At 47.7% G+C, this 21679-nt stretch overlaps 1 protein-coding gene and 1 non-coding gene across 2 annotated transcripts in view; both read left to right on the top strand.

Annotated features, from left to right (window-relative positions):
* The window catches only part of LOC126474571 (tRNA dimethylallyltransferase-like), a 627506-nt gene that overhangs the window by 352545 nt on the left and 253282 nt on the right, over positions 1-21679 (top strand). The gene's annotated exons all lie outside the window — the stretch shown is intronic.
* Trnat-ugu (transfer RNA threonine (anticodon UGU)) lies at positions 2697-2771 on the top strand. Its single transcript has one exon. It is a non-coding gene; the product is annotated as a tRNA-Thr (tRNA).

Genomic DNA, 21679 nt, shown 5'->3' with positions numbered 1-21679 from the left:
TTAACGACGGCTGTGGAGATGTTTACGGGCCAAAAGATATGCAGCTGTTAAGCAGCAAGTCGCCCAGATGAACTACGGGGCTAGGAACAGCGTCAGCTGAATTACTCTTCAGCGAACGTTGCTGCATATCGGCCTCTGCAGCAGACGCCTGGTTCATTGGCGACAACGGCAGGAATTTGCACGGGAATACCGTAACTGACTGTCCACCGAGTGGCGACAGGTGGCGTTTTCAGATGACGGATGGCCTCTGGCGTGTAGGGCGTGAAATATCTGAGGGCAAACAACCTGCGACAACTGTCGGAAGGGTGCAGGCCAGAGGAGGGAACATTAGGGTCTGGGGAATGTTCTCGTGGCATTCGCTGGGTGATCTCGTCATTCTAGAAGGCACAGTGGATCAACACAAGTATGCGTCTATCGGTGGGGACCATGTCCACTCCTACACGCAGTTTAATTTTTCTCAGCACAATGGGAATCTACCAGCAGGAAAATACGTGTCAAACAACTCACAGTGTACGTGCGTGGTTCGAAGAGCAGCAGGATAAATTTATCGTACTCGGCTGGTCAACAAAGCCCCTGGATTGAAACCCAGTCGAGAACATGTGGGACCACCTCGACCAGGCTGTTCGCACCGTGTATTGTCAACCGAGAAAGATAGCATAGCTGAACCTCGACCGGGCTATTCGCACCGTGTATTGTCAACCGAGAAAGATAGCATAGCTGGCGACGGCACTGGAGTCTGCCCAGCTCCGCATCCCTGTCGGTACCTTCCAGAACCTCAGTGACACCTCTCTTGCGCGTCCGTGCTGCGAAAGGTGGTTATTCCGGCTTTTGACAGGTGCCCACATCAGTGAGACTGCACATAATTTTAAAGGTGAATGTGTTCAAAAGAAATTCTTTTTCATTCCTAAATTTAGTTACGCGCCAATGTGCCAATATTAATCTTGGCGAAGAGGGAGGAGTGGCAAGCTAAATCAATTTTCACTCGGGAGGGGGAGGGGGGATAATTGTCTCAGAAAGGTTGGGAACCACTGGATCACATTCACTGATACCATTCCTTGCGGATCGATCGCTAATTTCCCATTGTCGCCAATAGCCACGTCGATTAGTCGCTTGTTATGGGCGCTGTTCGTCTGTTCCCTTAGTGGCCCTTAGTCGCTCCCCCTGGACGACCAGCCTAACAGTTTGACAGGCCCCAGCCCAGCGAGACTTGGGAGGAGACAGGTCGTGGACAGCCCTGCTCCAGACGTCACCTGAGCCGGCGAGAGCCGTGAAGCGAGCGGTTCCGCCAACAGGCGGCGGCGGCTGGCCCGGGGCGTTACCCCCTGTAATACACGACGACGTACGACCTGGCGCCGCCGTGCACTGCCGCCGCTCGCCCCCTGCCACACTGCCACAGGCCAGGGCTACGTTTCCGCCTGATAACGCGGCATTAGCTGCCGTCGCTTCCACGAAACGCGCTATCAATCGCCCGCCGAACTCTGCCCCTCTTCCCGGAAAAGGGGGCGCGCTTATCTCAGGAACGCTGTGAGCCGCCGGCATATATGTATGTATATATTTATATTCCGGCGAGGACAGGTCACTGGGTCAACACACCGCATTGTTCCACTGTTTGTTGTTGTTATTGTTGACGTGCCTGCTGTTGCTGCTGGAATATTGTCTCAGTGCAGAGATAGGACGCGAGATCGCTAACGCACTGTGGAGCAGTTGTTTCCGACTCAGTGGTAGCCAGATTTTTTGCGAGGAGAATTTTATTGAAGAGGAGGAGAAGTGGTGGAGGTGTACAGTAGGAGTACGAAACATGATGGGTTGAAATATATCAACTGGAAAGTGACACGCCGCAAGCGGTGCAAACTGGTGCGTCATCTCACCGTTGAACAGTGCGCTTTTGTTAATCCCGTCAAGCTCATTTTTTTATCGTTCTTTCGTCATTGGACCATGGCTATTTCCTAAATAAACTCTGTCCTCTCTCCCTCCGAACAGACCTCGGAAGGATCAACAGTACCGACCGACCGCCGTGTCATCCTCAGAAGGTAGCCGTCACTGGATGCGGATATGGAGGGGCATGTCGTCAGCACACCTTTCTCCCGACCGTTGCCTCTTTTCGTGACATGAGCCGCTGCATCTTAGTCAAGTAGCTCCTGAATTGTCCTGACAAGGGCTGAGTGCACACCGTTTGCCAATAACGCACCACAGACCTGGACGGTGCTAGCCGAGCCCAACAGCGCTTAACTTCGGTGATCTGACGTGAACGGGTGTTACCACTGCGACAAGGCCGTTGACCTTTCTCCGAAATAATTAGAATTATATATTAATACCTTCGGCTGCTGATGGGCGTCGATATATATCAACGGGGACAGGTGAAAATGTGTGCCCCGAGCGGGACTCGAGCCCGGGATCTCCTGCTTTCATGGCAGACGCTCTGTCCATCTGAGCCACCGAGGGCACATGTCCGAAAGAACAGACACCATGTCCATATACGTACATAGTTCTGGCAATACCGGCCATGACCTTCCTCTTCTGTGCGGATGCACACATATTGCCCGAACTCTTACAGGACTTGGTAAGAATGTCTTCCATGAGTAATGAGTGTGTTGGGTAGGGACACTACGAATTTAGTGTGTGGCCGTGTAAGGTGAGAATGTGGGTCTCGCGGGAGGTGTGCTCGAGATAGTCCCTGCAGTCGCACTATCCTCTGTGCCCTAGATGGCTCAGATGGATAGAGCGTCTGCTATGTAAGCAGGAGATCCCGGGTTCGAGTCCCGGTCAGGGCACACATTTTCACTTTTCACCTATCCCCGTTGATATATATGAACGCCCGTTAGCAGCTGAAGTTATTAATATATAAATCTACACTCCTGGAAATTGAAATAAGAACACCGTGAATTCATTGTCCCAGGAAGGGGAAACTTTATTGACACATTCCTGGGGTCAGATACATCACATGATCACACTGACAGAACCACAGGCACATTGACACAGGCAACAGAGCATGCACAATGTCGGCACTAGTACAGTGTATATCCACCTTTCGCAGCAATGCAGGCTGCTATTCTCCCATGGAGACGATCGTAGAGATGCTGGATGTAGTCCTGTGGAACGGCTTGCCATGCCATTTCCACCTGGCGCCGCAGTTGGACCAGCGTTCGTGCTGGACGTGCAGACCGCGTGAGACGACGCTTCATCCAGTCCCAAACATGCTCAATGGGGGACAGATCCGGAGATCTTGCTGGCCAGGGTAGTTGACTTACACCTTCTAGAGCACGTTGGGTGGCACGGGATACATGCGGACGTGCATTGTCCTGTTGGAACAGCAAGTTCCCTTGCCGGTCTAGGAATGGTAGAACGATGGATTCGATGACGGTTTGGATGTACCGTGCACTATTCAGTGTCCCCTCGACGATCACCAGTGGTGTACGGCCAGTGTAGGAGATCGCTCCTCACACCATGATGCCGGGTGTTGGCCCTGTGTGCCTCGGTCGTATGCAGTCGTGATTGTGGCGCTCACCTGCACGGCGCCAAACACGCATACGACCATCATTGGCACCAAGGCAGAAGCGACTCTCATCGCTGAAGACGACACGTCTCCATTCGTCCCTCCATTCACGCCTGTCGCGACACCACTGGAGGCGGGCTGCACGATGTTGGGGCGTGAGCGGAAGACGGCCTAACGGTGTGCGGGACCGTAGCCCAGCTTCATGGAGACGGTTGCGAATGGTCCTCGCCGATACCCCAGGAGCAACAGTGTCCCTAATTTGCTGGGAAGTGGCGGTGCGGTCCCCTACGGCACTGCGTAGGATCCTACGGTCTTGGCGTGCATCCGTGCGTCGCTGCGGTCCGGTCCCAGGTCGACGGGCACGTGCACCTTCCGCCGACCACTGGCGACAACATCGATGTACTGTGGAGACCTCACGCCCCACGTGTTGAGCAATTCGGCGGTACGTCCACCCGGCCTCCCGCATGCCCACTATACGCCCTCGCTCAAAGTCCGTCAACTGCACATACGGTTCACGTCCACGCTGTCGCGGCATGCTATCTGTGTGAAAGACTGCGATGGAGCTCCGTATGCCACGGCAAACTGGCTGACACTGACGGCGGCGGTGCACAAATGCTGCGCAGCTAGCGCCATTCGACGGCCAACACCGCGGTTCCAGGTGTGTCCGCTGTGCCGTGCGTGTGATCATTGCTTGTACAGCCCTCTCGCAGTGTCCGGAGCAAGTATGGTGGGTCTGACACACCGGTGTCAATGTGTTCTTTTTTCCATTTCCAGGAGTGTAATTTCGTTCTAGACGGCTGCAGGTCATCAATGGTGTCTGTTCTTTCGGACATATCCTTAAGAACAGACACCATATCCATATAAGTATACAGGGCGTTTCAAAAAGAAAGAGCAGATTTCAAACATTTATTTCTCAAAAACTACAAATGATAGAAACACAATTCAAACGTTTCTTGTCAGAGAAAGGTTCAAAGTTTTTCAATGGTCCGCGCAGAAGTTCCATGCAAATCCGCAGTGGCGCTGGCGTTTGTTTGTAGGAAAATGGCGACGACACCACAGGAACGATCATTTTGTGTGCTGCAATTTGCAAAGTTAGAGTCCATTGTTGGTGTGCAACGTGCATTCCGCCGTCAATTCAACAAACAGCCGCCTCGTCATAAGCAAATTTATGAGTGGCATCACAGATTCGTAGAAGATGGTTGCATCTGCAAGCGAAAAAGCACGGGTCGTCCACGCACATCGGATGAAAATGTCGAGCGTGTCCGTGCAGCTTACGAAAGGAGCCCTAGAAAATCCACGACACGGGCAAGTCACGAACTAAACATGTCTAAAACAACGGTATGGCGCGTTCTGAGTAAGCGTCTGCACATGAAGCCGTACAAACTGCAGTTATTGCAAGCATTGCGTCCTGACGACCACAACAAAAGGTTCGAATTTTCAACTGCAATTCTACAGAACATGGAAGAGGACAATTTTGCCGAACGATTAATTTTTTCAGATGAATCAACGTTTCACATTTCTGGTAAAGTTAATCGGCATAACGTACGAATTTGGGCGAGTGAAACTCCGAGGGACGTTATTCAACATGAAAGAGACTCACCAAAGGTTAACGTCTTTTGTGCAATTTCGGTAAACAAAGTTTATGGACATTTCTTTTTCATGGAGAAAACTATCACAGGAACCATTTACCTGGACATGTTAGAAAACTGGCTATTTCCTCAACTTCAGGAAGATTCAAATCACTTCATCTTCATGCAAGATGGCGCCCCACCACACTTCTCTGAACCTGTACGACGGTACCTAAATAACACCATTCCAGGACGGTGGATTGGAAGAGCAGGAGCACAAGATCAATGTCATCGTCTGTGGCCTCCCAGGTCACCAGACCTTACTCCCTGCGATTTTTATTTGTGGGGGTACATAAAGGACTGTGTTTATGTCCCACCTATGCCCGCTACTCTTCAAGAGGTACGACATCGAATTGTTGCGGCCGTGAATTCGGTAACTAAAGACCAGTTGCGTCGTGTGTGGCAAGAAATGAGATACCGGTTTGATATTTGTCGTGTAACAAATGGTGCTCATATTGAGGTACAGTTTTGATATTTGTTGTGTAACATTTGGTACTCATATTGAGTGAAGGACCGTTGGAATTGTGTTTCTATCATTTGTAGTTTTTGAGAAATAAATGTTTGAAATCTGCTCTTTCTTTTTGAAACGCCCTGTATATTTCTCCGAGATATGTGCAGTGTAATTGCCGGCCGCGGTGGCCGTGCGGTTCTGGCGCTGCAGTCCGGAACCGCGAGGCTGCTACGGTCGCAGGTTCGAATCCTGCCTCGGGCATGGATGTGTGTGATGTCCTTAGGTTAGTTAGGTTTAAGTAGTTCTACGTTCTAGGGAACTTATGACCTAAGATGTTGAGTCCCATAGTGCTCAGAGCCATTTGAACCATTTTTTTGCAGTGTAATTCTGTAAGGCGTTGGTTCCCAACCAGCGGATTACCCCCTGAGGGCTAAAATGAAATTTGCTGAGGAGTAAAAACAAAAGGGTTTGATAATGTTTCGGCCACTAAATTATTCTTGAAAGATGATTACTATTATCATTGTTTCGTAAGACTGTAATAGTGATTACAAAATTTACAACTCACTACAGATTTTCAAATACTAGCATTAAGGCATGTCACAATACAGCGGATATTACGGCTTGTGAAGTGAATGTATGAGCAACATCTTCCTCACACATTTCTCCCGTTACACACATGCTTCGCACTTTGTACCGCACATCAGTGACAGTAAAACTGTGTGGCAGCACCTGTGTTTAAGTAGATCATGAAAATACTTTCTGTCGGTAGTAGTGGTCCACGCAGTATTATTATTACTATTAGTGGCAATGGTTGGGCACAGAACACTGTCAACCTGAAGTCTTCCACTTTCTTCCAGTTTAGAAGTAAGGAGCGCAGTAATTAAATGATGCAGACATTAGCTTGGATTATATTAAAATACGGAGGTGCAGGATGTGAATGAAGTGGGTGTGGCTAGCGAGAGGAGTTGTAGAGAGGAATGCTTCTTTGAACGCCTTCGCTTTTAATTATGTTTATCATATAGAAAAGAAAAAAAATATTGTTCGTCTTTTGCAACTGAATGTTTATTTTGTTTCTAACCTAACATGTTTCATCTGTTCATATTAGACAATATCAGTGGTATGCAAAACAGAAGAAACTTGTGTAACTATACATGTTTTGTTATGAGACTTGCAGTATTTTGTGACAGCACAATTAAGTTATCTTACTATTTACAGTTCTGAGTTTGTGATAAATCACAAAAATATAATTGTATTTATTTGTTGTTTGCTGTGCTGTTATCGTGTCACTGTTTGATCAGCTTCCATACATGCTATGTAGTTAAAGGCCTCTTCGAAGACTCTTTTCATTGTCACAGTAAACGTATACAATTCCATTAAAAGAAGAGAAAGTCATCGTCATAGTTCGATAGCTATAAATGTCAAAAACTACTTCGTACGTCCACATCCTCTGCTATAACACCTCGATTTACTTACACATTCTGGATATGCTTTGGTTGGCCCATCGTAACTGCCTCGACATTATACCCCCCCAAAAAAGAGAAGAACGCAAAAGGAAAGAAGGAAAAAAGATCAAGCCTCATGGGTCGGAAGAGTATGTGACGTTATCTCAATGATTACAAAATTGAGTCAAATTGACAGATAACTTCGTAATATGAGCCCATTCATCATTATGACGGTGCATACCCTCTGTCCTGGATGCATGCTGTGATTCGGTTTGGAAGGATGTCGTAAAGCCGCGGTATCATCTCTTGAGGCAAACTGGTGCGCAACTATTGCCACCAGTCCTTTATATCCAGGATATTTGCACTGGGACAGCGTTGACGTCCGAGCTGGTCTCTAAAACGTTATATAAGGGACAGAAGCCAGAAACTGGCCGACCAGAGGCTCTTAGAGACAAGTGCCACCTGTAGAGGACCATTTTCTTGTTGAGAAATGGTAACACGATGCTGTGCCTCTCCAAAACATTGGAAGAAAGGGACGTCTCCCCAGATCGTGTCTTACTCGGCGACGAGGGTCATCTAAGGCAGTGCACAATCGCAGTTCATAGCTGGACGATGTGCCACACCATTCATCAGTAGTTCATGCTTCATGTTACGGAACGTCTTCAGCTGCAGACGTTCGTTCGTGGTGTTAACGGCAGCACATTCATGGGACAGTAATTCCCTAGTCAGGCTGCTGCTAGCTCCGACCATTGGTGCGGGAAGACACAAAAAGCTGATGCGTGTCCATTACTTGTTCTCGGATGGCAGGCACAGATGTGGAGAGATTACGATGTGCCTGGTGCAAAATATGGCAGTCCGGCCTTGCGATGGTCGGAGAGAACCTGATTGACGAGTATGCATGCCCTCACGTTCCCATGCAATCCACCATCGGGCCACTGTCACATCCGGTGCTCCACAAATGTGGATATTGTCTGATTCGACCAGCCGGCCGCATAGAGACCCACAATGAGGTCACTTTCAAAGGCTTTCAGGTGCTGATAATACTGCCTCAAGTCTAAATGTGGCATCCCTGTGTTCTTCGCAAAGATCACTCAACGTCTGTCTCTTTTCACGCTCCATATAAGCCCTACGAGGTCTGATAGCAACTCTAAACACGAAAAACGCCAATTCACTTTGGTGGCCGTTCAACCTGTCACAGCGAATTGCAACTCTTGTCGTTCACTTACCTGCCGATAGTCGGTAAGAGTACGAAGGTATGTCGACATACGACCATGTCTTCTTCGTGCTTTCCTTCCTTGAACAGGCATTTTAAATCGTGCTAGGGAAAGGAAGATGTATTTTCATATCTGTATATGTCTGCTAATGAAAGATGAGTCCGCAATAAAGCACGTAGTAGTGTTACCTTACACTGACGTAGAAAATGTCATGGGATAGGCACCTAATATCGCTTGGTGTCTCCTCTGCCCGTGCAGATTGCAGTGAGACGACGTGGAAGTGAGTCTCCAAGTCTGGTACTCCTCTGGAAGCAGCAGACACCAGATCGTTTGCAGAGCGGCAGCCATTTCTGGTCTGTTCGTGGATGTAGAATCCATGGCACTGAGCCTGCGTTCCATGACGTCCAGGTACGCTCGATGGCGTTCGAAACTGGGCTCCGGGGTAGCCGTCTCAGTCTTTGGACCTCACTTGCCTGTTCTTGGAACCATTGCCGGGTGACGTGAGAGCGATGTGAGTCTTGTTATCATCTTGAAACACCACGCAACCGTCAGGGTGTTCGAAGGAGAAAAGTGGGTGGAGTGATCCTCGAGCAGGTAAACATTCCGCAGACTATTCAAGTCCCTTACAGAACACCTAACGGACCCATCCCCTACCAGGAAAATGCAGCCCAGACTACAAAAGAGAGACCGCAGCCTTGGCAGGCGGGATCCATCGATTCATTTGATCTGCGCCACACACAGTGCGACCAGTCGGCATGGTGCAGTTGACATCGTGATTCGCCCGACCGTATCGCGTTACGCCATACTTCCAGTGTCCATCCCTGGTGCTTGGCGACAAATGCAAGCCGTTGTGCCAGTTTACGTTGGGTTAAGAATGGCAAAGCGATATGAAATGGAGTGAGATCATAAGGACGGCGGTAGGTAAGGCGAATGGTCGACTTGAGCTTATTGTGAGTATTTTAGGAAAGGGTAGTTCATCTATAAAGGAGATAGCGTACGGAACACTGCTGCGACACTTCCTTGAGTAATGATCGAGTTTTGGGACCCTTACCAGGTCGGAGTAAAGGAAAACATCGAAGCAATTCAGAAGCCGGCTGCTAGATTTGTTACCGGTTGCTTCAATCAACATGTAACTATTTGGGAAATGCTCCAAAAACTCAAATGAGAAACCCTGGGGAGAATACGATGTTCTTTTCGCGAAAAACTACTGAGAAAATTTAGAGAACCGGCATGTGCGAGTGACTGCAGAACGATTCTACTGCTGCCTGCGTATGTTTCGCGTGAGGATCACGAAGACGAGAGAAATTAGGGCTTGTTCGGAAGCGTATATACAGTAGTTTTTATCTCGCTCTGTTTGAGAGTGGAACAAGAAATGGCTTCGCTTACGCTCACATTGGACATACTGAACAGCGCTCCTTGCCTGATGGCTGCAGTATTTTCACCGCAAAGTTGGTAGCCATCTATCGCTCTCTTCAGCATATCCGCTCGTGTGCAGGTGACTCCTTCGTCATCTGTAGTGACTCCTTAAGCAGCCTACAGGTTCTCGACCAGTGCTTCCCTCGCCATCATGTGGTAATGACTTTCCAGAAGTCTCTTTATGCCCTCGGAAACACACAACGTTCAGTGTTTTTCATTTGGACCCCAGGACGTGTCGGAATCCGGGCAATGAACTTGATGGCACGCTGGCTAAACAGGCTACCGGTAAACCGATTCTGGAGATCCGCCCGCCGGAGACTGATCTCCGATCGGTCTCATGCCGTAAAGTTTTCGGGATCTGGGATACTAAATGGCGGGCCTCTCAGCACACCAAATAAACTCCGTACTATCAAGGAGACACGAATGTGTGGCGGCCATTCATACGAGCCACTGGCGGGGACTCCGTTGTCCTTTGCCCGCTGCACATCGGACATACTTGGCAAACTCATGGTCACCTTCTCCTTCGCGAGAACCCACCTCAGTATCGCTGTGGTTCCCACTTTACTGTCGTCCACATCTTGTTGGACTGCCCAATTTTAGCCCTCTGCAGCGGCCTTTCAACCTTCATGCCACACTGCTAACGGCGTTGGGAGACAATGCCTCAACGGATGATACAGTTTAACGTTTTATTCGTGAGAGGTTATTTTTTATCACACAATCTAAGTGTGGGCATCTGGCCCTCTCTCTCGGGCCTCCACCCTCCCTCCATTTAAACTCTTCCTACGACACCGATGTGGGTACTGCGGCGCCACACCCCTTTTCATGTTATTATTTCAACACACATCATCAGTTAATGTCGTACATAATATCCAGTTGACGAAAACTTTCAATCAGGTATGTACAGTAATTCAAGTGGACCGAAGACTTTAGTTCCTTTGAGGAACGCGACAACGAATTTGAATTACTTCAGTGAAACAGTTACAAAAACACAGGCTCGGAAGTAGAGAGAGAGAGAGAAAATTTACAATCATTATCGTATCAGCAGTTCTATAAAAGTTCCGTGGCGTCCTACAAATTAATGATAGAGATATTAACTGTACTCTTGCTTGTAAGTATCGATCGACGACCCACTTCAGCTTTAACAAGTCAAAAATTTTTCACCAGGCTTGATCATAAAAAAGTCAATTTCTCAAGATGAAATCAGATTCAGATTCTATCTATTACTCCCACACAGACATTCACTTAAAAATTCTTGATGGATAAATAATTTACCACTTCCGCCAATGTATTTTATTGCAAAGTATGCTTTACATTAACAGCGTTTTCAGTCGCTTGAAATCCAAGCGAGAACCAGCTAGTCACCATAACATTTTTTATTTACAAAATTGAGCACTCATTTTTAAGTTTGTTACAGACAAGCGCTTGATTTCTTATGTAAATCAGATCAGGATAACACACACCGATAGAATCTTATTCCGCGCGGTTCCCTTCGCGTGATGTATAACATCGGTCAAATTTCTGCTTGGCAGCAACGCCGAAGATGCCGTCAATGTCGTGTTACAGCACTCCAAAAAAAAAAAAAAAAAAAAAAAAAAAAAAAAAAAAAGGCTCTGAGCACTATGGGACTTAACGTCTGAGGTCATCAGTCCCCTAGAACTTAGAACCACTTAAACCTAGCTAACCTAAGGACATCACACACATCCATGCCTGAGGCAGAAGAATTCGAACCTGCGACCGTAGCGGTCGCGCGCTTCCAGACTGTAGCGCCTAAAACCGTTACGGCGTTACCCCTCTACATGAAACAGACACGAAAGAAAACCCATTTCAATACACAATTCAATCTTTACAACCACACGAATAACACTCTCCATAATCCCACTAAATATGTGACGTCATACACATGTAGTGGATATATATGATTAGCTGCAAACTGAGTGCTGGGAGACATGATGTAACTGCCTTGATAGATGGTTACACTACGATAGTTAATGAAGTGTGCTTAGTATGCAGATTACGTATGCAGAAGTAGATAGTTTACTGAATGCTGCTTAAAAAATGTACAGAAGAAAATAATTAATGAAACGCGAATAAAGGAAAAGTTTGTGAGAGTATAGGAATAAATCAGACGGTACACAGAAAAGTTCAGAATTCGTGGGAGGAACTCCTGTGCAGTGTACAAGGCATCAGCCACAGCGCGCAGCATTCTGCGCGATGAGAAATTTGCGTTGCAGTCTTAAATCTGGCTAGACACCCCGCCAGACTATGTTGAGACGCACGATTGTTTTCATGACCTACTTCCACGCGGTTCATCGCGTCCTATCACGCACTGCCCTCCGTTATCTGTTCATTAGATCTGGTAAGAGGCTGCGATACGGCCGCAGTAGGGATCGGCGATTGCGGCAGCAGGCGCACGCAGGGGCGATAATAAATCTGTGGCTGCCGATTACAGGCCGTTGGGCGGCGTCGGAGGCTCGTAAAGATTTCGCGAAACGGCGGCCGGAATGCGGGCCGTGTGCGCCGGTTCCAGGGCGCCGCGCAGTACGTGTGTAATAAGCCGGCTAGAGCGCGCGCCATTACGCCGGCTAGCAATGGAAGCCGCCGGCAAATGCCAGTCGCTTAATTGCGCGCGGCCTGACGAGTTGCATAAGGACTGGGGGCCGCTTTCTCCGGCGCCGGCCGATGAATGAGTGCGGGAGCGAGTCTGCGCGCTGCGGCGTGGGCGACCACCCCGTGCGGTCGCCATACGCCGCCCGGGACGCCGGGTGAGCCGCGGCTGCCGTAGGCGCACTCGGCCAGCGCAGCTCGGTCAAGGAGCCGTCGTCCCTGCGTGGAGACGCGTTTTCGCCCTTTGCGCTGGCCGAGTTCACCTGTCTCTACCGAAGAGGCGGTCGGCTCAGATGCCTGTCACTTGCTGACGATAGATCAAAAACGGAGCGAGTACAAGGCCTGTATTGAGGGTTGCGTACATCAGAAACCAAGGCGCCGTTCTTACGTCAGTGTTGCTGATGAGAAAGCGTTCAAGGAGACCAAACAGCTAAGGTCATCAGTCTCCAGATCATTCCCTGCCCCCCAACCAGGGCAGAAATAGTGTAGCATATAAGTTCTTGGGACAAGTGTGTGAAATGTTTGCGTAACCTGTATCAGACTTGGGCCAGGGGAACTAGCCTGTTATTCACCTAGTGCGACATGGAAAACCGCCGAAGAACCACATCCAGGATGGCCGGCAAACAGAACCCTTGTCGTTAATCCCTCGAGCAGATTCGATTCGCGGCCAGCATACTTCCCCGTCCCGGAAGCGGTCGCGTTAACACGTCCTCATACCCAGGCACTCGCTATGCCTTCCTCCGTTCCTGCTGTAGTTGCACGAGTATGACCCTGCGGTCGCTTCCTACTCGTCGACTAGTCCCTTCTTACTGAAGCGGGCAGGGATGTAAAGCTGCAACGTAGCACGGAAGTTGAGTCCACGGCCTCTCTGTTGTATTGTAGCACTGATAGGGGGAAAATGACGGACTCTCGGGATCAAATGGGCTCTGACGAAGCTATGTTTTGTGAGAAATGGAGGTTGTAAGGCGAAAATGAAGTGACGCGGTATATGCAATTGCACATTTGTTTCATAAGTGGAAGGGTGATGCCTGGAAAAAGTTCGTTGCTGTAGTCGACCCTTCAGACGGAAAACATGCAAAGTTCGTCCAAAGCAAACAAAATGATTGTAATTTTGGTTAATAAATTTACAGCGGTCTTCGACATGTGCACTACTGTTTGGAAAAACAAATGATTAGTACTATAGATCTGCATATGCACTACGACTGTGGAAATTCATTTTGGAGTAGTGGCATGGAATTAAAGATCGCTTGAATGTGCTGCTAGGGAATACTCTGCCACGCGGCTTGTAGGCGCGTCCACAAACCATCGGCTGTGGCTTCAGGAGGACCTGAGCGAACAAGCTGGCGACCGACCACATCCCAACATGTCCGATGGGCGACGTGTCAGGCGAATGGGCAGGTCAGGAAATCAGTGATACTCGTCGTTCTTCGAAGAAGGCTTGCATATTCCTCGCCACATGCACTTGGGCGTTATCCTGTCGAAATATGGCATGCGGAGCGGCCTGCAGCTTGGCAGTGCGTCGGGCTGTAAAATCTCCCTAATGTTTGGTATCTGTTCAGACTGCCCTCAAGGCGTAGGAGGCGAGATCACGTGTTATAGGGAATGGCGCCCCAAGCCATTACACTTGGCATTCGTCCGCTATGCCGCTCAACAATACAGTCTGCCTGATTGCGTTCGCCACGACGGCGTCGAACACTGTGGGATAAGTTGAACCGGCAGTCCGCAGCTCGTGGTCTAGTGGCTAGCGTTGTCACCTCTGGATCACGGGGTCCCGGATTCGATTCCCGGCCGTATTGGGGATTTTCTCCGCCTGGGGACTGGGTGTTTGTGCTGTCTACGTGATTTCATCATCATTTGTGAAAGGCTGCGAGATTGGACTGTGTAAAAATTGGAAATTTGTACGGGCGCTGATGACCGCGCAGTTGAACGCCCCACAAATCAAACATCATCATCACCTTGAACCGGCACTCGTTCGAAAACACTACATTTTGCTGTTCAGAACACCAGTGTCGGCGTTCACGTGCCCATTTTAGTGTGCGGTATTAATGGGTTCTGGTCATTGGAAGCCGACGCAATGGCATGCGTGCCACCAGTCCAGATTGCAGAAGACGGCGTCGAATCGTCGACGCAGTCATGTCCAGACCCGTAGCAGTGCTCCAACGTCGCGTCAACACTGTGGAGGAAGCTGTTACGTCCGTCAAGGCTCAGCAGACAAGACGGCGATCATCTCGCGCTGTGGTCACATTGTGTCGTCCAGTACCCTGCCGGCGCTGTGCGCAGTCTCTTCTCTCCACTGGTTCTACAAACGCCTCCGTGTTCAAGCAGCGTGTCATGTACGAGCCCCAGTGTCACGGAACGACAGACCTACCTCCAGGAGACCAACCATTCTGCTCCGTTCGAACGCACTCACATGCCGATATTCCACCCGGGGTGATGTCGGCGAGGCATAGTGACACTTCGTTATACGTTTCCACTTCGTATGACGAGTCCGCACCAACCATGCATTGCGTGACACTGACCTGTCGGGCCACACAAAAGAGGCTGCTCTTGTATACGTAATTGTTGTTGTTGTTGTGGTCTTCAGCCCTGAGACTGGTTTGATGCAGCTCTCCATGCTACTCTATCCTGTGCAAGCTTCTTCATCTCCCAGTATGTACCGCAGCCTACATCCTTTTGAATCTTCTTAGTGTATTCATCTCTTGGTCTCCCTCTACGATTTTTACCCTCCACGCTGCCCTCCAATACTAAATTGGTGATCCCTGGATGCCTCAGAACATGTCCTACCAACCGACCCCTTCTTCTAATCGACTTGTGCCACAAAATCCACTTCTCCCCAGTCCTATTCAGTACCTCCTCATTAGTTATATGATCTACCCATCTAATCTTCAGCATTCTTCTGTAGCACCACATTTCGAAAGCTTCTATTCTCTTGTTGTCCAAATTATTTATCGTCCATGTTTCACTTCCATACATGGCTACACTCCATACAAATACTTTCAGAAACGACCTCCTGACACTTAAATCTGTACTCGATGTTAACAAATTTCTTTTCTTCAGAAACGCTCTCCTTGCCATTGCCAGTCTACATTTTATATCCTCTCTACTTCGACCATCATCAGTTATTTTGCTCCCCAAATAGCAAAACTCCTTTACTACTTTAAGTGTCTCATTTCCTAATCTAATTCCCTCGCCATCACCCGACTTAATTCGACTACATTCCCTTATCCTCGTTTTGCTTTAGTTGATGTTCATCTTATATCCTCCTTTCAAGGCACTGTCCATTCCGTTCAACTGCTCTTCCAAGTCCTTTGCTGTCTCTGACAGAATTATAATGTCATCGGCGAACCTCAAAGTTTTTATTTCTTCTCCATGGATTTTAATACCTACTCCGAATTTTACTTTTGTTTCCTTTACTGCTAGCTCAGTATACAGATTGAATAACATCGGGGAGAAGCTACAACCCTGTCTCACTCCATTCCCAACCACTGCTTCCCTTTCATGCCCCTTAACTCTTATAATTGCCATCTAGTTTCTGTACTAATTGTAAATAGCCTTTCGCTCCCTGTATTTTACCCCTGCCACCTTTAGAATTTGAAAAGAGAGTGTTCCAGTCAACATTGTCAAAAGCTTTCTCTAAGTCTACAAATGCTAGAAACGTAGGTTTTCCTTTTTTTCACAATAAAGGATGACAGCCAAAAACAGTTGCAGGATAGAAGAATTTTAACAGTTGCTGCTGCAGCCATGTTTAAAATATTGAGGTTTTCCTTTTCTTAATCTAGCTTCTAAAATAAGTCGTAGGGTCAGTATTGCCTCACGTGTTCCCATATTTCTACGGAATCCACACTGATCTTCCCCGAGGTCGGCTTCTAGCAGTTTTTCTATTCGTCTGTAAAGAATTCGCGTTAGTATTTTGCAGCTGTGACTTATTAAACTGATAGTTCGGTAATTTTCACATCTGTCAACGCCTGCTTTCTTTGGGATTGGAATTATTATATTCTTCTTGAAGTCTGACGGTATTTCGCCTGTCTCATACAATTTGCTCATGAGATGGTAGAGTTTTGTCAGGACTGTCTCTCCCAAGGCTGTCAGTAGTTCTGATGGAATGTTATCTACTCCTGGGGCCTGCATGTTTTGCAGTAGTCATTCTGAAGATTGGTTTGATCCAGCCCTCTAACCAAATCCATTCTGTGCAGGCCCCTTCATGTTCGAGTAACTACTGCAACACACTTCCATCTGCAACTGCTTACAGAACCCATCTGTTGGTCTCCTCCTGCAATTTTTATCCCCCACACTTTCCTCTATTACTAGAATAACATCGAAGCACGAACAGTCCACGGGTGGACCGCCGGTCCATAGTATCCAGCGGGTACAATATTTCGGCGATCAGACATGTCGCCATCGTCAGATGCGCTGACGAACTGAGCTCCTGATGGCGGGCTGCCGTATTAAATCCCCTCCCTTCGCGAGGCGTTCTCTCCGCGGTCCGCACCTGCGCGTCAACGGTCGCTGAGACGCTGGCGTCGGCGTCTTTGGTGGCGTCGGTGTAATTGCCTCGTCCACCCTAGTCGCCCGTTCGTTTCTTTTGCTGAGCGTCTTTTTAATTAGACTCATTGCTGGTTCCCATACCCTGCTGAGGTTGTAGCCGCAATCTCGGTTGATACAGTGCTCTGCGACCGCCGACTTGTTGGGGTTAGAGCGTGCCTCTGATGTTCCCGGCAATGATCTTCGAAGGTGCGCACTGTCTGTCCAGTATAACTCTTCCCACACTGACACGGAATCTGGTATATGCCGGCCTTCCACAAACCGAGATCGTCTTTGACACTTCCCAATAATGCTCATGTTCTATTTGGGTGTGCGAAAGACTGTTCCTACTCGGTGTTTCCTCAATATTCGTCCTATTTTCCCCGATAGTGCGCCAGTACACGGTATATTGGCAGTGACTATCTCTTCCACCGTGACTTCTTTCGTCTCCACACGCTGTACTGTAGAGGTGGGGTCGAGAGCGCGTCTGATATGCCACTTAGAGTACCCGTTTTTCCAGAATACAGTTTTGAGGTGTTCCAGCTCATGGGGCAGACACTCTGCTTCAGAGATGGTACGCGCCCTGTGCACCAGTGTTTTTAGCACCCCATTCCTCTGCGAAGGGTGGTGGCAGCTATCTGCATGCAAATACAGGTCGGTGTCCGTTTTCTTCCTTTATACCCGCGGAGAGAACGCCTTGCAGGGGGAAGGGATTTATGACGGCCGCCCGCCCCCTCCGGAGCTCAGTTCGTCAGCGCATCTGACGATGGCAACATGTCTGATCGCCGAAATATTGTGCCCGTTGGACACTTTCGACCGGCAGTACACCCGTGGACTGTTAGAGCAAGAAATACGCCGGGAGAAACTGAAGAATCTCAACATCGAAGCAGTTCAGAAGCGAGGTGCTACATTCATTACCAGTAGGTTCGATCAGCACGCAAATATTACGGAGATGCTTTGTCGACTCAAATGGGAACCCCTGGAAGAAGAACGACTCTCTTTTCGCGGGGCACTATTGCGGAAATTTAGAGAACTGGCATTGGAAGATGATTTCAGAACAATTCTGCTGCCGCAATCGCACATTTCGCGCAAATACTATGAAGAGAAGAGAAATTAGGGCTTTTACGGAGGCATATAGACAGTCGTTTCTCCCTCGCTCTATTTGTGAGTGGAACAGGAAAGTAAATGACCAGTACTGGTACAAGGTATCCTCGTCCACGCACCATGTGGTGGCTTGCGGAGAATGTATGTAGGTGCAGATGAAGATGAAGATTCATCGTTGTCTCAGAATGTGCCCTATTGACCGGTCGCGTCTTTTAGTCAAGTTGTGGCACAAATTTCCTTTCCCCTCAGTTCTATTCAGTACCTCCTGATTAGTTCCGTGACCTAAGCATCTAATGTTCAGCATAGTTCTGTAGCACCACATTTACAAAGATTCTATTATCTTCACGTCTGAACTGCTTATCGTCCATTCACTTACTTTCAAGGATACATTACAGACGAATAGCTTCGGAAAAGACTTCATGATACTTAATTTATATTCGATTTTAATAAATTTTTCTCCTTGAGAAACGCTTTTCTTGCCTTTACCGAACTACATTTTATATGAAACTTCCTGGTAGATTAAAACTGTGTGCCGAACCGAGACTGGAACTAGGGACCTTTGCCTTTCGCGGGAAAGTGCTCTACCGTTTGAGCTACCCAAGCACGACTCACAGCTTTACTCCTGCCAGTACCTCGTTTCCTACCTTCCAAACTCCACAGAAGCTCTTCTGCGAACCTTGCAAAACTAGCACTCCTGGAAGAAAGGATATTGCGGAGACATGGCTTAGCCACAGCCGGGGGGATGTTTCCAGAATGAGATTTTCACTCTGCAGCGGAGTGTGCGCTGAGATGCAACTCCCTGGCAGATTAAAACTGTAGAGCACTTCCCCACGAAAGGCAAAGGTCCCGAGTTCGAGTCTCGGTCCGGCACACAGTTTTAATCTGCCAGGAAGTTTCATATCAGTGCACTCCGCTGCAGAATGAAAATCTCATTCTGGAAGTACATTTTATATTCTCTCTACTTCTGCCATCTTCAGTTCTTGTGTTCCCCAAATGGCAAAATTCGTCTGCTACTTTTACTGTCTCAGTTCCTAATGTATTTCCCTCAGCATCATCTGATTTAATTCGAATAAATTGCTTTACTTTTGTTGATGTGCATCTTATAATCTCATTTCAGGGCACTGACCATTCATTTCAAATGCTATTCCAAGTCATTTAGCGTCTCTGACTGAGTTACAATGCCTTAGACAAACCTCAAAGTTTTGATCAGCGGTATAAAATAGAATCCCAGCGAAATTGTTCAGTGTATTTGGACCTGTGGTATATTGTTATTGATGGCTTTATGATCATTTGAAAAGTCGAGATGTTCCATATGTGTGTACACGCCTAAAAAAGTATGCAAGATCGTTTAAAGACCGGAAAGATGGGGTTTATGCTCGGTTTTGTGTTTCAGTATTCGTTGTGAAAACTACTTCCTGTACAAAATGGCTCTCAGCACTGTGGGACTTAACTTCTGAGGCGATCAGTCCCATAGAATTTAGAACTACTTAAACTTAACCAACCTAAGGACATCACACACATCCATGCCCGAGACAGGATTCGAATCTGCGACCGTAGCGGTCGCGTGGTTCCAAACTGTAGCGCCTAGAACCGATCGGCCACCCCGGCCGGCAGTTCCTGTACAGCATAATAGAATGCGAACTGGTTATGAATGAGAAGACGTTATGTTATGATTAGGAAAGCATCGCAGACTGGCCACTGAAATATAAAGGTGACAGAGAGGTGAAACGCTGAAATTTGGTACCTGACCATGTCAACTGCACAATTTCTCCGTTTGTATCATTAAATAAAGATCTGGCGTATCTTTTTCGTACATCTGTTTATTCACTAACTGTGATGCAGGCGGTGAAAATTAACTATGCAGTACCGAGTGATACTTACTGATGTGGCACTATAAAAGGCATTCGTATCTCGATTTCGGATTCCTACCTCAATTTTTGCGTACGCAGAAATATTTGTGCATGTTCATGATATGGAACTGTTTCATATCAGTAACAGAAACGTACTGACGTAAGAAAGCAGTAGCACATCTACTCCATTCTCAGAAAGATAAGAACTCGGTAACCCAAAGATAAACAGCATGTTCGAAAAGTAGAATTTATTATAACTTTTGCTTGAAGTATCTCATCATACCTTTCCCTGCCGGGTTAAGCGATTCTGGTTTTCCTGGAAACCCAGCCTGCTCTATGATGCAACACAGGTACTCCACACAGTACTTGTCTCTTAATCGGTGTTGAGAAACGGCTGTTACATGTAATAGCGATATCATTTCACAGTCGTTATTTCGTTTCTCCCAACCTAGAGTAAACAAATGCTGTCGTTTCTACACTGAGTTAAAATTGATTCTTTTATTTCTTATACCCCGTAGGCTCAATACAGTGCAACTAGCCGAGGCGATTTTTATTACATACCGGCAGCAGTTTCAGTAAAGTAGCCCTTTTCTTGGGCACTTTGATATCTTAGCATATCGGTTCAGAAAGGGTGCTGACTTATCATAATATGCTACAGGCTTCCAGAATGAGCCTCCCACTCTGAAGAGATGCTATTTTTATACTTCCAGGCCGATTAAAAGTGTGTACCGGACCGTGCCTCAAACTCTGTACCTTGTCTTTCGTGGGGAGTGCTCTTACAGGAGTCAGGACCCTCCCTCACAGCTTCACTTTTGCCAGCACCTCTATCCTACTTTGCAGCAGATTTCTGCGTTCCGGACGAGACGGGGCAATCGGGACCGACCGACCGTCGTGTCGTCCTCAGACCATGACGTCATGTGGATTCTTTTTGGGAGTCGTGAGTTCGGTACACAGCTTTCCCGGCCCTTGTTGGCTTTCTCAAGTATTTCTCACTCTGGTAACTCCTCAGACGGCATCACGAGGCTGAGTGGAACCTTCTCCACTCCTTCCCATGAAAGGAAGGTTCTTGGCAGCGCTGATAATCGAACCCGGCCCCTCCGCATAGCAGCCAGGTACGCTGATCCTCCGAGGTGTGGAGGTGGATCCTACTTTGCAGGCTGTCCTGAAATATCGCGCAGTACTGAATCTCTTGATGTACAACAAGAATGGAAGCAGCCATTACGAAATTGAGCAAACTCTACAAATTGGCAGATGTTAACTGAAACACTCGGCTACCATAAGGGTAGAGGTGGAAGCCTACAGTAACTGCTGCTAGAAGACATCGATTTGCAGACTAGTCTGTAGAGGATTAATGAATGATGCAGGCTTTGGCAGTTGTCTCTGAACGTAAATAAATCTAACATATTGGGCACACACACGAAAAGAAATCCACCACTGTATTACTACAGTATTGATGAAAAACTGCTGGAAATAGTATCTACCACAAAACATCTAGGAATAACTCTCCTGAGGGACCTTGCGTGAAATGACTACATAAAACAAATAGTACGAAAAGTAGATGCGGGAATGAGATTCGTGAGAAGAATTGTAAGGAAATGTAACTTATTCCATAAGGAAGTGGCTTATAAGGCGCTTGTTCGACTGATTTTTGAGTATTGTTGGTCGATATGCGTTCCTTACGAGGTAGGACTGATAGAACGGATAGAGAAGATCCAACGAAGAGCAGATACGGGATCGTTTACTCGGCGCGAGAGCTTACAGAAATGCTCAGCAAAATCCAGTGGCAAACGTTACAAGAAAGGCACGATACATCACGGAGAGGCGCACTATTCGAGAGAATATCTTCCGGAAAGATCAGGACTACATGTTATTTCTTCCCAAATACATCTCGCTAAATGATTCGAGAAGCTACAGCTAATTCAGAGGCTTATTGACAATCATTCTCTCACGTGCCAT

Source organism: Schistocerca serialis, chromosome 4 (assembly GCF_023864345.2).
Source record: "Schistocerca serialis cubense isolate TAMUIC-IGC-003099 chromosome 4, iqSchSeri2.2, whole genome shotgun sequence".
NCBI lineage: Eukaryota > Metazoa > Arthropoda > Insecta > Orthoptera > Acrididae > Schistocerca > Schistocerca serialis.
Note: the sequence above shows the minus strand (reverse complement) of the source record. Positions and strands in the feature narration are given on the sequence as shown.